Source organism: Arachis stenosperma, chromosome 9 (genome assembly GCF_014773155.1).
Source record: "Arachis stenosperma cultivar V10309 chromosome 9, arast.V10309.gnm1.PFL2, whole genome shotgun sequence".
Classification (NCBI taxonomy): domain Eukaryota; kingdom Viridiplantae; phylum Streptophyta; class Magnoliopsida; order Fabales; family Fabaceae; genus Arachis; species Arachis stenosperma.
Window position 1 is genome coordinate 83,557,546 of NC_080385.1, and position 17,764 is coordinate 83,575,309.

General features: G+C 38.2%; 1 non-coding gene across 1 annotated transcript; it reads right to left on the bottom strand.

The window, feature by feature from the left end:
* Positions 1-16,634: 16,634 nt before the first annotated feature.
* Positions 16,635-16,742, bottom strand: LOC130952411 (small nucleolar RNA R71). Its single transcript, XR_009074591.1, has one exon. It is a non-coding gene; the product is annotated as a small nucleolar RNA R71 (small nucleolar RNA).
* Between the last annotated feature and the right edge of the window lie 1,022 nt (positions 16,743-17,764).

Here is a 17,764-nt window from a genome sequence, read left to right on the forward strand (position 1 = left end):
GATTGAAAGATCTAAATACAATTAGCAAAAGGTCCTATTTATAGAGAACTAGTAGCTTAAGGTTTACAAAGATGAGTAAATGACATAAAAATCCACTTCCGGGCCCACTTGGTGTGTGCTTGGGCTGAGCATTTGAAGCATTTTCGTGTAGAGACTCTTCTTGGAGTTAAAAGCCAGCTTTTGTGCCAGTTTGGGCGTTTAACTCCCATTTTTGTGCCAGTTCCGGCGTTTAACGCCGGGCATTCTTGAGATGACTTGGAACGCCGGTTTGGGCCATCAAATCTCGAGTAAAGTATGGACTATTATATATTGCTGGAAAGCCCAGGATGTCTACTTTCCAACGCATTTGAGAGCGCGCCAATTGGGCTGCTTTAGCTCCAGAAAATCCACTTCGAGTGCAGGAGGTCAGAATCCAACAGCATCTACAGTCCTTTTAGTCTCTGAATCAGATTTTTGCTCAGATCCCTCAATTTCAGCCAGAAAATACCTGAAATCACAGAAAAACACACAAACTAATAGTAAAGTCCAGAAAAGTGAATTTTAACTAAAAACTAATAAAAATATAATAAAAACTAACTAAATCTACTAAAAACATACTAAAAACAATGCCAAAAAGCGTACAAATTATCCGCTCATCACAACACCAAACTTAAATTGTTGCTTGTCCCCAAGCAACTGAAAATTACATAAGATAAAAAGAAGAGAATATGCAATGAACTCCAAAAACATCTATGAAGATCAGTATTAATTAGATGAGCGGGGCTTCTAGCTTTTTGCCTCTGAACAGTTTTGGCATCTCACTCTATCCTTTGAAATTCAGAATGATTGGCTTCTTTAGGAACTCAGAATCCAGATAGTGTTATTGATTCTCCTAGTTAAGTATGATGATTCTTGAACACAGCTACTTTATGAGTCTTGGCCGTGGCCCAAAGCACTCTGTCTTCCAGTATTACCACCGGATACATACATGCCACAGACACATAATTGGGTGAACCTTTTCAGATTGTGACTCAGCTTTGCTAGAGTCCCCAATTAGAGGTGTCCAGGGTTCTTAAGCACACTCTTTTTGCCTTGGATCACAACTTTATTTCTTTCTTTTTCTTTCTTTTTCTCTTTCTCCTTTTTCTTTTCGTTTTTTTCTTTTTTTTTTGTATTCACTGCTTTTTCTTACTTCAAGAATCATTTTTATGATTTTTTAGATCCTCAGTAACATGTCTCCTTTTTCATCATTCTTTCAAGAGCCAACAATTTTGACATTCATGAACAACAAATTCAAAAGACATATGCACTGTTCAAGCATACATTCAGAAAATAAAAGTATTGCCACCACATCAAAATAATTAATCTGTTATAAAATTTAAAATTCATGCAATTCTTCTCTTTTTCAATTAAGAACATTTTTCATTTAAGAGAGGTGATGGATTCATAGGACATTCATAACTTTAAGGCATAGACACTAAGACACTAATGATCATAAGACACAAACATAGATAAACATAAGCATTAAATTCGAAAAACAAGAAAGTAAAGAACAAGGAATTTAAAGAACGGGTCCACCTTAGTGATGGCGGCTTGTTCTTCCTCTTGAAGATCTTATGAAGTGCTTGAGCTCCTCAATGTCTCTTCCTTGCCTTTGTTGCTCCTCTCTCATGATTCTTTGATCTTCTCTAATTTCATGGAGGAGAATGGAGTGTTCTTGGTGCTCCACCCTTAGTTGTCCCATGTTGGAACTCAGTTCTCCTAGGGAGGTGTTGATTTGCTCCCAATAGTTTTGTGGAGGAAAGTGCATCCCTTGAGGCATCTCAGGGATTTCATGATGAGTGGGGTCTCTTGTTTGCTCCATCCTTTTCTTAGTGATGGGCTTGTCCTCATCAATGAGAATGTCTCCTTCTATGTCAACTCCAACTGAATAACAGAGGTGACAAATGAGATGAGGAAAGGCTAACCTTGCCAAGGTAGAGGACTTGTCCGCCACTTTATAGAGTTCTTGGGCTATAACCTCATGAACTTCAACTTCCTCTCCAATCATGATACTATGAATCATGATGGCCCGGTCTATAGTAACTTCGGACCGGTTGCTAGTGGGAATGATTGAGCGTTGGATAAACTCCAACCATCCCCTAGCCACGGGCTTGAGGTCATGCCTTCTCAATTGAACTGGCTTCCCTCTTGAATCTCTCTTCCATTGGACGCCCTCTTCACAGATGTCTATGAGGACTTGGTCCAACCTTTGATCAAAGTTGACCCTTCTAGTGTAAGGGTGTTCATCTCCTTGCATCATGGGCAAGTTGAATGCCAACCTTACATTTTCCGGACTAAAATCTAAGTATTTCCCCCGAACCATTGTAAGCCAATTCTTTGGGTCCGGGTTCACACTTTAATCATGGTTCTTGGTGATCCATGCATTGGCATAGAACTCTTGAACCATTAAGATTCCGACTTGTTGAATGGGGTTGGTAAGAACTTCTCAACCTCTTCTTCGGATCTCATGTCGGATCTCCGGATATTCACTCTTTTTGAGTTTGAAAGGGACCTCGGGAATCACCTTCTTCAAGGCCACAACTTCATAGAAGTGGTCTTGATGCACCCTTGAGATGAATCTCTCCATCTCCCATGACTCGGAGGTGGAAGCTTTTGCCTTCCCTTTCCTCTTTCTAGAGGTTTCTCCGGCCTTGGATGCCATAAATGGTTATGGAAAAACAAAAAGCAATGCTTTTACCACACCAAACTTAAAAGGTTTGCTCGTCCTCGAGCAAAAGAAGAAAGAAGAGAGTAGAAGAAGAAGAAATAGAGGAGATGGAGGTGGTGTATGGTTCGGCCAAAGGGGAGAAGTAGTGTTTAGGTTGTGTGGAAATGAAGGAGTGAAGATGGGTTTATATAGGGGTGGAGAAAGGGGTAAAGAGAAAAATGGGATTTGATAGGTGAAGGTTTTTTTTTTTTTGGGGAAGAGGTGTTGAGGTGATTGGTGAATGGGTGAAGAAGAAGAGAGAGGGTGGTGGGGTAGGTGGGGATCCTGTGGGGTCCACAGATCCTGAGGTGTCAAGAAAAATTCAACCCTGCACCAAATGGCGTGCAAAAATGCACCCTTTGCCAATTCTGGCGTTAAACGCCGGGCTGGTGCCCATTTTTGGCGTTTAACGCTAGCTTCTTGCCCTTTCCTGGCGTTTAACGCCAGTCTAATGCCCCTTTCTAGCGTTAAACGCCCAGAATGATGCCAGACTGGGCGTTAAACGCCCATTTACTAGCTTCACTGGCGTTTAAACGCCAGCAAATTCTCCTCTAGGGTGTGCTGTTTTTCTTTCTGTTTTTCATTCTATTTTTGCTTTTTCAATTGATTTTGTGACTTCTTATGATCATCAACCTACAGAAAACATAAAATAACAAAGGAAAATAGGTACAATATAACATTGGGTTGCCTCCCAACAAGCGCTTCTTTAATGTCAGTAGCTTGACAGTGGGCCCTCATGGAGCCTTACAGATACTCAGAGCAATGTTGAAACCTTCCAACACCAAACTTAGAGTTTGAATGTGGGGGTTCAACACCAAACTTAGAATTTGGTTGTGGCCTCCCAACACCAAACTTAGAGTTTGACTGTGGGGGCTCTGTTTGACTCTGATTTGAGAGAAGCTCTTTATGCTTCCTCTCCATGGTGACAGAGGGATATCCTTGAGCCTTAAACACAAAGGATTCTTCATTCACTTGAATGATCAATTCACCTCTATCAACATCAATCACAGCCTTTGCTGTGGCTAGGAAGGGTCTGCCAAGGATGATGGATTCATCCATGCACTTCCCAGTCTCTAGGACTATGAAATCAGCGGGGATGTAATGGTCTTCAACCTTTACCAGAACATCCTCTACAAGTCCATAAGCTTGTTTTCTTGAGTTGTCTGCCATCTCTAGTGAGATTCTTGCAGCTTGTACCTCAAAGATCCCTGGCTTCTCCATTACAGAGAGAGGCATGAGGTTTACACTTGATCCTAAGTCACACAGAGCCTTCTTGAAGGTCATGGTGCCTATGGTACAAGGTATTGAAAACTTCCCAGGATCTTGTCTCTTTTGAGGTAATTTCTGCCTAGACAAGTCATCCAGTTCTTTGGTGAGCAAAGGGGGTTCATCCTCCCAAGTCTCATTACCAAATAACCTGTCATTTAGCTTCATGATTGCTCCAAGGTATTTAGCAACTTGCTCTTCAGTGACATACTCATCATCTTCAGAGGAAGAATACTCATCAGAGCTCATGAATAGCAGAAGTAAATCCAATGGAATCTCTATGGTCTCATTATGAGCCTCAGATTCCCATGGTTCCTCATTAGTGAACTTATTGGAGGTCAGTGGACGCCCATTGAGGTCTCCCTCAGTGGCATTCACTGCCTCTTCCTCCTCTCCAAATTCGGCCATGTTGATGGCCTTGCACTCTCCTTTTGGATTCTCTTCTGTATTGCTTGGAAGAGTACTAGGAGGGAGTTCAGTAATTTTCTTGCTCAGCTGTCCCACTTGTGCCTCCAAGTTCCTAATGGAGGACCTTGTTTCAGTCATGAAACCTTGAGTGGTTTTGATTAGATCAGAGACCATGGTTGCTAAGTCAGAGTGGTTCTGCTTAGAATTCTCTGTCTGTTAGTGAGAAGATGATGGAAAAGGCTTGCCATTGCTAAACATGTTTCTTCCACCATTATTGTTGTTGAAACCTTGTTGAGGTCTCTGATGATCCTTCCAAGAAAGATTTGGATGATTTCTCCATGAAGAATTATAGGTGTTTCCATAGGGTTCTCCCATGTAATTCACCTCTTCTATTGAAGGGTTCTCAGGATCATAAGCTTCTTCTTCAGATGAAGCATCCTTAGTACTGCCTGGTGCATTTTGCATTCCAGACAGACTTTGAGAAATCAAATTGACTTGCTGAGTCAATATTTTGTTCTGAGCTAATATGGCATTCAAAGTATCAATCTCAAGAACTCCTTTCTTCTGACTTGTCCCATTGTTCACAGGATTCCTTTCAGAAGTGTACATGAATTGGTTATTTGCAACCATTTTAATGAGCTCTTGAGCTTCTGCAGGCGTCTTCTTCAGATAAAGAGATCCTCCAGCAGAGCTATCCAAAGACATCTTGGACAGTTCAGAGAGACCATCATAGAAAATACCTATGATGCTCCATTTAGAAAGCATGTCAGAGGGACACTTTCTGATTAATTGTTTGTATCTTTCCCAAGCTTCATAGAGGGATTCTCCTTCCTTCTGTCTGAAGGTTTGGACTTCCACTCTAAGCTTACTCAATTTTTGAGGTGAAAAGAACTTTGCCAAGAAGGCATTGACTAGCTTTTCCCAAGAGTTCAAGCTTTCTTTAGGTTGTGAGTCCAACCATATCCTAGCTCTGTCTCTTATAGCAAAAGGGAATAGCATAAGTCTGTAGACTTCAGGGTCAACCCCATTAGTCTTGACAGTGTCACAGATTTGCAAGAATTCAGCTAAAAACTGATGAGGATCTTCCAATGGAAGTCCATGGAACTTGCAATTCTGTTGCATTAGAGAAACTAATTGAGGCTTAAGCTCAAAGTTTTTTGCTTCAATGGCAGGGATAGAGATGCTTCTCCCGTAGAAGTCGGGAGTAGGTGCAGTAAAGTCACCCAGCACCTTCCTTGCATTGTTGGCATTGTTGTTGTTTTCGGCTGCCATGGGTTCTTCTTCTTTGAAGATTTCTGTTAGGTCCTCTATAGAGAGTTGTGCCTTGGCTTCTCTTAGCTTTCGCTTCAAGGTCCTTTCAGGTTCAGGATCAGCCTCAACAAGAATGCTTTTGTCTTTGCTCCTGCTCATATAAAAGAGAAGAGAACAAGAAAATATGGAATCCTCTATGTCACAGTATAGAGATTCCTTGAGGTGTCAAAAGAAAAGAAAAATAGAAGGAAGAAGTAGAGAATTCGAACTTATCAAGAAAGATGGAGTTCGAATTGTGCATTAAGGAATAGTGTTACTCCATAAATAGAAGGATGTGAGAAGAGGGGAAGAAATTTTCGAAAATTAAGTAAAAGATTTTAAAAACATTTTGAAAAACACTAATTGATTTTCGAAAACCAAGAGTGGAAAAGAAATCAAGTGATTTTTGAAAAAGATTTGAAATTAGAAATCAAAAAGATATGATTGAAAACTATTTTGAAAAAGATGTGATTAAAAAGATATGATTGAAAAGTTATGGTTTTAAAAAGATGTGATTGAGAAGATATGATTTGAAAAACAATTTAAAAAGATTTTATTTTAAGAAATAATGACATGCCTAACAAGAAAAGATATGGTTCAAACATTAAACCTTTCTCAACAGAAAAGGCAACATACTTGAAATGTTCAATCAAATCATTAATTGTTAGCAAGTATCTTTGAAAAAGGAAAGAAATTGATTATGAAAACATATGATTGAAAAGATTTGATTTGAAAAAGATTTGATTTTGAAAAATTTTGAAAACTTGAAAAAAAATTTGCATTAAAAACAAAATCTTCCCTCTTGTGCCATCCTGGCGTTAAACGCCCATAATGGTATCCATTCTGGCGTTTAATGCCCAAAATGCTACCTTTTTGGTCGTTAAACGCCCAGCCAGGATACCTGGCTGGCGTTTAAACGCCAGTTTTTTCCTTCTTCACTAGGCGTTTTGAACGCCCAGCTTTTTCTGTATAATTCCTCTGCTGCATGTACTAAATCTCCAGTTCCCTGTATTATTGACTTGAAAATAGATCCAAGATCAAATAAACAATGCATGCAAGACACCAAACTTAAAATAAGACACTAGACTCAAACAAGAAACATAAAAATATTTTTGGTTTTTATGATTTTGTAATTTTTTTTTTGGATTTTTCGAAAATTAAGTGGAAAAGAAAATAAAGGTATCAAAATTCTTAATGAGAATTCCAAGAATCATGCAATGTTAATCTAAAGCTTTAGTCTAAAGGAATTAGACATGGATAGCCAAGCTTCAGCAGGACATTGCATTCAAGAGCTAAATTGATGATAATCAATCATCTTTGGTGATGATAAGAACATCACCTTGAAACACTAGAATTCATTCTTAAGAACTCTGAAAAATACCTAATCTAAGCAACAAGATGAACCGTCAGTTGTCCATACTCGAAACAATCCTCGGCAACGGCGCCAAAAACTTGATGCACGATATTGTGATCTCTTCTTTTCACAACTCAATTAATCCCTAGTAATGGCCCCAAAGACTTGGTGCTCAATACCATGGCATCACAACTTCGCACAACTAACCAGCAAGTGCACTGGGTCGTCCAAGTAATAAACCTTACGCGAGTAATGGTCGATCCCACGGAGATTGTTGGTATGAAGCAAGCTATGGTCATCTTATAAATCTTAGTCAGGCAGACTCAAATGGTTATGAATGATATATGAATAAAACATAAAGATAAAGATAGAGATACTTATGCAATTCATTGGTGAGAACTTCAGATAAGCGTATGAAGATGCTTTGTCCCTTCCGTCTCTCTGCTTTCCTACTGCCTTCATCCAATCCTTCTTACTCCCTTCCATGGCAAGCTGTATGTTGGGCATCACCGTTGTCAATGGCTACAGTCCCGTCCTCTCAGTGGAAATGTTCAACGCACCCTATCACGGCACGGCTATCCAGCTGTCGGTTCTCGATCATGTCGGAATAGAATCCAGTGATTCTTTTGCGTCTGTCACTAACGCCCCACAATCGCGAGTTTGAAGCTCGTCACAGTCATTCAATCATTGAATCCTACTCAGAATACCACAGACAAGGTTTAGACCTTCCAGATTCTCTTGAATGCCGCCATCAATTCTAGCTTATACCACGAAGATTTCGGTTAAAGAATCCAAGAGATAAACATTCAAGCCTTGTTTGCTTGTAGAACGGGAGTGGTTGTCAGGCACGCGTTCATAAGTGAGAATGATGATGAGCGTCACATAATCATCACATTCATCAAGTTCTTGAGTGCGAATGAATATCTTGGAATAAGAACAAGCTGAATTGAATAGAAGAACAATAGTAATTGCATTAATACTCGAGGTACAGCGGAGCTCCACACCTTAATCTATGGTGTGTAGAAACTCCACCGTTGAAAATATATAAGAACAAGGTCTAGGCATGGCCGTGAGACCAGCCTCCCAAAGAGGGTTTAATCATAAAAACATGATCAAAAGATTCTAAGATTGAAAGATCTAAATACAATTAGCAAAAGGTCCTATTATAGAGAACTAGTAGCTTAAGGTTTACAAAGATGAATAAATGACATAAAAATCCACTTCCGGGCCCACTTGGTGTGTGCTTGGGCTGAGCATTTGAAGCATTTTCGTGTAGAGACTCTTCTTGGAGTTAAACGCCAGCTTTTGTGCCAGTTTGGGCCTTTAACTCCCATTCTTATGCCAGTTCCGGCGTTTAACGCTGGACATTCTTGAACTGATTTGAAATGCCGGTTTGGGCCATCAAATCTCGGGTAAAGTATGGACTATTATATATTGCTGGAAAGCCCAGGATGTCCACTTCCCAAGGCCGTTGAGAGCGCGCCAATCGGGCTTCTGTAGCTCGAGAAAAGCTACTTCGAGTACAGGGAGGTCAGAATCCAACAGCATCTGCAGTCCTTTTAGTCTCTGAATCAGATTTTTGCTCAGATCCCTCAATTTCAGCCAGAAAATACCTGAAATCACAGAAAAACACACAAACTCATAGTAAAGTCCAGAAAAGTGAATTTTAACTAAAAACTAATAAAAATATAATAAAAACTAACTAAATCTACTAAAACATACTAAAAACAATGCCAAAAAGCGTACAAATTATCCGCTCATCAACCTTCATAGAAAATTAACTGGTGGGCATCTTCTTGTTAAGTCCTTGAACCTCTCCCATGCCTCATAGAGAGTCTCGCCATCTTGTTGCCTGAAGGTTTGCACCTCAGCTTTCAGCTTGTTAATTCTTTGAGGGTAGAATCTTGCCAAAAACTTGTTCACCACATCTTCCCAATTTGTCAAGCTCTCCTTTGAAAAGGATTCAAGCCACTTGGATGCTTTGCCCTGAGTGAAAAAGGGAACAAAAGCAGCCTATAGACATCCAGGTAGACTCCATTTGACTTTATAGTGTCACAAATTCTCAGGAAGGTGGTTAGATGTTGATATGGGTCTTCTTGAGCACTTCCTCCAAATGAGCAATTGTTTTGAACAAGGGTAATTAGCTCGGGTTTTAATTCAAAGTTGTTGGCATGTATGGTGGGCTTTTGGATGCTACTTCCACAGTTTCCTAGATTTGGATTGATGTAGGAGTCTAGAACTCTCCTTTCTTGCCCAGCATGGATTGCAGGGCCTTCTCTAGCATGGTTGTGAGCTTCTCGTTCATGATTGTTTTCCAAGTTCTCCTCCATGTTGGTTTCAAAATACTCTTCCTCTTCCTCAGCACCAACAACTCCTTTCCCTCTTGCTTCCCTCCTTAGTCTCCGGAGGGTTCTTTTAGGTTATGAATCGAAGAAAGTTAAAGCTCCTCCTCTTCTCCCTATCATACAACTAACAAAACACATAGCAAGAGATGAAATGAAGAGATTATTCTTGTTAGAGTTGATTGTTAGTGTGAGTTGTGCAAATTATCAAACAGTTAGTGGGTTAGTGAGCAGAATTGTAAATAATAATAAAGAAAGAAAGAAAATAGAGGGGGTATAGGGGGTGAGGAAGAAACGAAACAAACTGAAGGTAAACAACTGAATAAAGTAAACAAACAAAAGAAAACTGCTCAATCTAGTGAACTTCCAACTTAATCATTGTTGATACAAAATCAATCACCGGCAACAGCGCCATAAACTTGATGCATGAAAACTTGTCTCTCAACAAATTTCCCTTCAGCAAGTATACCGAATTAATGTCAAGTAAAAACTCACAATAGAGTGAGGTCGAATCCCACAGGGATTGATTGGTCAAGCAACTTTAGTTGGAAGAGTATGCTAGTTGAGCTAAACAGAATGTAGTTTGAGAATTATAGAAAATTAAATGGCGGGAAAGTAAATAGCAGAAAATAAAGTGCAGTATCTTAGATGGGGATTTGGAGAAATAAGCATGTAAATAAATGGCAGAAAGTAAAGAGAATGGGTAAGATCAGAAATGGGGAATTCATTGGGCTCAGGAGATGTTGTATTCTCCAGATCAAATTCATTTTCATCTCTTCCTCAATCCAAGCATCTATTGATCTCCTTAGCAATCTTAAGTGATTGGGTTCCAATTTCTTGGCAGCCCAATCTCTCTAAGCTTGAACAATTGCCCAATTCCTTGATTTAATTACTCATGGGAAGAGATGAAGTGTTGTCACTGATTATACCACATGTATTTCCAAATCAAAGTGTTGGGAGGATTATATGTCACTATATCCGCCTAGACCCCAATTTGGTCCAACATGAGAAAGCATTTCTAGCATGATCTCCTCATCCCTTTTCCAAGGCTCAGAGGAGATCCAATTATGGAGAGCTTCTTTTCCAAGACAACTAACCAATTGAATTAAGATTGAAAGCTTTCTAGTAAATCAAAAGAGAGGAAAGAAGAAGAGAATGAAAACTATAATTGATCCATCAAATTACAACAGAGCTCTCTTACCCAATGAAAGGAGTTTAGTTTTTTCATAGCTCTAGAAATGGAAAATGGCAGAAAATAATAAATCCTTAGCTAAAAGTGCAGAAAAGTAAATATACAGAGGGTAGTTCTCCAAAGTGCCAACCTCCTCTATGGTTCAAAACTACTCCTATATATACTACTTCTCTTGATCTTCTAGTGAGTTCTTCAAGTCTTGGATGTGGGCCTTAGATATTGAGTTGATGCAGTTACAATCTTTAGTGGGCTCAGCTTGCAGAAAAGTATGAATTAGGCATGGGCGTTAGTGAAGTTAACGTTAAGTGACATTGTGGGATAGAGAACGTTAGTGGCAATCACCTTTTTCACTAACGTTCCAAACCCATATAACCCACGTTAACTCCAACGTTAGTGGCACTAACGTGACCATTAACGTTGCCTTATAAACCTTCGCAAGCGTTATTGGGAGTCACCTTTCCTAATAACGTTGCCTTGTGCCCCTTTTCCCTACGTTAGAGTTCACGTTAGTGTAACTAACGTGACTCTTAACGTGGGTATGTCTCACCTTCGAGAGTGTTAGTGGCACTCACCTTTGTCACTAACACTCCAAGTGCCCGTACTCTCCACGTTAGAGCTCACGTTAACTAAGTTAACGTGGCCACTAATGTGGTAGTGAATGCCATCTCCAACGTTAGTGACAAAGGTGAGTGTCACTAACGTTGGCTCATCAATCTTAGCTCCACGTTAACTTTCACGTTAGTGGTCTTAACGTAACTACTAACGTGGGCAATGCTAGTTTGATCCAACGTTAGTGACAAAGGTGAGTGTCACTAACGTTGGCATTGTTCCTTTCTTTCACGTTAGAGTTCACGTTAACTAAGTTAACGTGACTCTTAACGTGGCTCATTGCCAAATCTTGGAGCGTTAGTGGCATTCACGTTTACCACTAACGTTGGAGCTTTTTCTTCTCCACGTTAACTACTACGTTAACCAAGTTAACGTGGCAATTAACGTGCGCTTATGATGGCTTCGCAGGCATTATTGGTGATCACTTTTCTCATTAACGTTGCAAGCTCTTCCCCATTCCACGTTAGTGGTCACGTTAACTTGGTTAACGTGGCTACTAACGTGGTTCTTCCTTGCTTCCTTTGTCCTGAAATCAAGCAAATAAAGTGCATCAAACCTCTAGTCAAAGTTATGAGATTATGCATCGTCAATTTGTCATTTAAGTCTTGCAAAAACCTCATGGAATCTTGTGAAATTCACAATAGTTACTTGAATCAAGGTGTGGGTGTATTTTCATCCAAAACTTGCCTTATTCTCTAAGAAAATGCATGAAGCTACCTTAAAACAGTAAAGAAAAGGTCAGTGAAACTAGCCTAGATGCCCTGGCATCAGCTCCTCCCCTCAACCTAGGAGGTTTAGAAACTCATAATGAGGTAAAATACAATGATAAATGTATATGATGGTAAAAGTGATGTAAAAGTCCCTGAATAACATGAATTAAATCCCTTAAATACTAAAATAATGACTAGTAAGGGTAAAACTGCTTTTTAGTGCTAAAATCTACTTCTGTGGCCCACTTGGTGAGTGTTTGGGCTGAGCTTTACTAAGATCCACGTGCTATGAGGTTTTTTGGGTGTGGAACGCCAGCTAGGGAGTCAACTCTGGGCGTTTGAATATTGGGCTCTGCTCTTTGGGCGCTGGACTCCATAAAGGGGGCAGGAAGCTGGCGTTGGACGCCAGTTTTGGGCCTTCAAATCCGAAATAACGTGGACTATTAACATTTCCAGAAAGCTCTGGAAGTCATATTTCTATAGTCGTTGAGAACGCTCTTTTTGGATTTTTGTAGCTTCAGAAAATCTCTTCCTAGTGCAGGGAGGTCAGAATTGGACAGCATCTGCAATGCTTTCTCTGTCTCTGAATCAGACTTCTGCTCTAGCTCCTCAAGTTTAGAAAAAAATATCTAAAAAATGGTACAAAAACACACACACTCAAAGTAGAATCCAAAAATGTGAATTTAACACTAAAACCTGTAAAGACTTAATAAAAACTAAATAAAACCTATTAAAAACTATAAGAAAACTCTACCAATAAGCGTATAAAATATCCGCTCATTAGGGGTCTAGCAGAATTACCCATGTAATTAACCTATTTAGGAGGTGATTGAGCATAATCATAAGTCTCACCTTGAGGGTAGTGATGAGCGGATAATTTATACGCTTTTTGGCATTGTTTTTAGGTAGTTTTTAGTAGGATCTAGCTATTTTTAGGGATGTTTTCATTAGTTTTTATGTAAAATTCACATTTCTGGACTTTACTATGAGTTTGTGTGTTTTTCTGTGATTTCAGGTATTTTCTAGCTAAAATTAAGGGACCTGAGCAAAACTCTGATAAGAAGGCTGACAAAGGACTGCTGATGCTGTTGGATTCTGACCTCCCTGCACTCGAAATAAATTTTCTGGAGTTACAGAACTTCAAATGGCGCGCTCTCAACAGATTTGGAAAGTAGACATCCAGAGCTTTTCAGCAATATATAATAGTCTATACTTTATTTGAGATTAGACGATGCAAACTGGTGCTCAACGCCAGTTCCATGCTGCATTCTGGAGTCAAACGCCAAAAACACGTCACGAACCAGAGTTGAATGCCAAAAACATGTTACAACTTGGCGTCCAACTCCAAGAGAAGCCTCTGCACGTGTAAAGTTCAAGCTCAGCCCAAGCACACACCAAGTGGGCCCCGGAAGTGGATTTCTGCATCAATTACTTACTTTTGTAAACCCTAGTAGCTAGTTTAGCATAAATAGAACTTTTTACTAGTGTATTAGTCGTCTTTTGACCATTCGGTCTTTTGACCACATCTTTGGATTATTTTTGGATTACCTGATGATCCTTTGATCACGTTTATGGGGGCTGGCGATTCGGCCATGCCTGGACCACTACCACTTATGTATTTTCAACGGTTGAGTTTCTACACACCATATATTAAGGGTGTGGAGCTCTGCTGTACCTCGAGTTTTAATGCAACTACTACTATTATCTATTCAATTTAGTTTATTCCTATTCTAAGATATTCGTTGCACTTCAACATAATGAATGTGATGATCCGTGACACTCATCATCATTCTCACCTACGAATGCGTGACTGACAACCACTTCCGTTCTACCTTAGGCCGAGCGCATATCTCTTGGATTCCTTAATCAGAATCCTTTTGGTATGAGCTAGAATTGATGGCGGCATTCATGAGGATCCGGAAAGTCTAAACCTTGTCTGTGGTATTCCGAGTAGGATTCAGGAATTGAATGGCTGTGACGAGCTTCAAACTCGTGATTGTTGGGTGTGATGACAAACGCAAAAGAATCAATGGATTCTATTCCAACATGATCGAGAACCGACATATGATTAGTCGTGCTGTGACAGAGCATTTGGACCATTTTCACTGAGAGGATGGGATGTAGCTATTGAAAACGGTGATGCCCTACATACAGCTTGCCATGGAAAGGAGTTTGAAGGATTGAAAGTAAGAAAGCAGTATGTTGTAGAGATCCAACAGGGACAAAGCATCTCCATACACTTATCTGAAATTTCTACCACTGAATTACATAAGTATCTCTGTCTTTATTTTATGCTTTATTTATTATTATTTTCGAAAACTACTATAAACCATTTGAATCCGCCTAACTGAGATTTACAAGATGACCATAGCTTGCTTCATACCAACAATCTCTGTGGGATCGACCCTTACTCACGTAAGGTTTATTACTTGGACGACCCAGTACACTTGCTGGTTAGTGATGCGAAGTTGTAAAGAAAGTGCTGAGTTAGTAGATGCGCATACCAAGTTGAATGCCATTGTTAGAGATCACAATTTCATGCACCATGTTTTTTGCGCCATTGCCGGGGATTGTTCGAGTATGGACAACTAACGGTTCATCTTGTTGCTCAGATTAGGTAATTTTCTTTTGTTTTATTTTCAAAAATATTTCAAAAATCTTTCAAAAAAAAATTTCTCACCTGTTTTCGAAAATTATTCAAAATTTTTAAGAATGAATTCTAGTGTTTCATGAAGCATGTTGAAGCTTGGCTGGCTATAAAGCCATGTCTAACTCAATTGGATTGAGGCTTCCCCTTGTCAGTATATGAAGTTGGATGAAGTATCAGCTGTTGTATGTCTGATTTGTATGCTAAAGCTTGGCTGGCCATTGGCCATGTCTAATTTTTGGACCGGAGCTTTAGACTAACATTACAAATATTCTTGGAATTCTTATTAAAAATTTTGAATTTTATATTTTCTTTTTCCTATATGTTTTTCGAAAAAATAAAAGAAAATACAAAAAATCATAAAATCACCAAAACCAAAAATATTTTGTGATTCTTGTTTGAGTCTTGTGTCATGTTTTAAGTTTGGTGTCAATTGCATATTCATCTTGTTCTTGCATTTTTCGAAAGTTCGTGCATTCATAGTGTTCTTCATGATCTTCAAATTGTTCTTGATAAACTTTCTTGTTTGATCTACATATTTTCTAGTTTTGTGTTGTATGATGTTTTTCATGTGCATTTTTGCATTCATAGTGTCTAAACATGAAAGATTTCTAAGTTTGGTGTCTTGCATGTTTTCTTGTCATTAAACATTTTTCAAAAATAAATTCTTGATGTTCATCATGACCTTCAAAGTGTTCTTAGTGTTCATCTTGACATTCATAGTGTTCTTGCATGCATCATTGGTTTTAATCCAAAATTTTCATGTTTTGGGTCATTTTTGTGTTTTTCTCTCTCCTCATTAAAAATTCAACAAAAAAAAATATCTTTTCCTTAATTTTCTCATAAATTTCGAAAATTTGAGTTGACTTAGTCAAAATTTTTTTAAAACTTAGCTATTTCTTATAAGTCAAGTCAAATTTTCAATTTTAAAATTCCTATCTTTTCAAAATCTTTTTCAAAAATCAAATCTTTTTCATTGTTTATTTATTTTCGAAATTTTTTTTAAATCTATTTTCAAAATCTTTTTCTTATCTTTATTTCAAAATTGAAACTTTACTAACAATTAATGTGATTGATTTAAAAAATTTGAAGTTTGTTACTTTCTTGTTAAGAAAGGTTCAATCTTTAAATTCTAGAATCATATCTTTTAGTTTCTTATTAGTCAAGTAATCAATTTTAATTTTAAAAATTAAATTTTTTTCAAAATATCTTTTTTCTTAAAAATCATATCTTTTTATCATATCTTTTAAAATTATCTCTTTGTCAAAAATTTGATTTCAAAATATCTTTTCTAACTTCTTATCTTTTTAAAACTAATTTTCAAATATTTTTCAACTAACTAATTGATTTTTTGACTATCTCTTATCTTTTTCAAAACCACCTAACTAATTTTCCCTCTCTAATTTTCGAAAACTCCTCACTACTTTTTCAAAATTCTTCTTAATTAACTAATTATTTTAAATTTTAATTTTAATTTTGTTTCTTCTTTTAATTTTCGAAAATCACTAACTCTTTTTCAAAATTAATTTTTGAAAACTCCTCTCTCTCATCTTGTTCTATTTATTTATTTATCTACTAACACTTCTCCTCTACTCAAGAATTTGAACCTATCCTTCCCCTTGTGTTTGGATTCTTACCTTTTCTTTCTTCTATTCTTCTTTTCTTCTACTAACATAAAGGAATCTCTCTACCGTGGTAACGAGGATCCCTATTATCCTTTTATGTTCTCTTCTCTTTCATATGAGCAGAACAAGGAAAAAGGTATTTTTGTGGAAGCTGATCCTGAACCTGAAAGGACTCTGAAGAGGAAACTAAGAGAAGCTAAATTACAACAAGCCAGAGACAACCTTACTAAATTTTTCGAACAACAAAAGGATATGGCAGTTTTTAACTGAGTTCTTGCAGATTTGTGAGACTGTTAAGACTAATGGAGTAGATCCTGAAGTCTACAGGTTCATGCTTTTCCCTTTTGCTATAAGAGACAGAGCTAGAACATGGTTGGATTCACAACCTATAGATAGCCTGGACTCTTGGGACAAGCTGGTCAGGGCCTTCTTGGCTAAGTTCTTTCCTCCTCAAAAGCTGAGTAAGCTTAGAGTGGATGTTCAGACCTTCAAACAAAAAGATGGTGAATCCCTCTATGAAGCTTGGGAAAGATACAAGCAGATGACCAAAAGGTGTCCTTCTGACATGCTTTCATAGTGGACCATTTTGGATATATTCTATTATTGTCTATCTGAGTTCTCTAAGATGTCACTGGACCATTCTGCAGGTGGATCTATTCACCTAAAGAAAATGCCTGCAGAAGCTCAAGAACTTATTGACATGGTTGCAAATAACCAAATCATGTACACTTTTGAGAGGAATTCAGTGAATAATGGGACACCTCAGAGGAAGGGAGTTCTTGAAATTGATGCTCTGAATGGCATATTGGCTCAGAACAAAATGTTGACTCAGCAAGTCAACATGATTTCTCAAAGTCTGAATGGATGGCAAAATGCATCCAACAGTACTAAAGAGGCATCTTCTGAAGAAGATGCCTATGATCCTGAGAACCCTGCAATAGCAGAGGTGAATTACATGGGTGAACCCTATGGAAACACCTATAATTCCTCATGGAGAAATCATCCAAATTTCTCATGGAAGGATCAACAAAAGCCTCAACAAGGCTTTAATAATGGTGGAAGAAACAGGCTCAGCAATAGCAAGCCTTCAAGGGATGCCAAAACTCTGAGTTCCTATAGATGCCAATCATTCTAAACTTCAAGGGAAAAAGTGAGATGCCAAAACTGTTCAGAAGCAAAAAGCTACAAGTCCCGCTCATCTAATTAGAACTAATATTCATTGATATTTTGGGATTTATGGTATATTCTCTTCTTTTTATCCTAATTTATTTTCTGTTGCTTGGGGACAAGCAACAATTTAAGTTTGGTGTTGTGATGAGCGGATAATTTATATGCTTTTTGGCACTGTTTTTAGGTAGTTTTTAGTAGGATCTAGCTACTTTTAGGGATGTTTTCATTAGTTTTTATGTAAAATTCACATTTCTGGAATTTACTATGAGTTTGTGTGTTTTTCTATGATTTCAGGTATTTTCTGGCTGAAATTGAGGGACCTGAGCAAAACTCTGATAAGAACGCTGACAAAGGACTGCTGATGTTGTTGGATTCTGACCTCCCTGCACTCAAAATGGATTTTCTAGAGCTACAACACTCCAA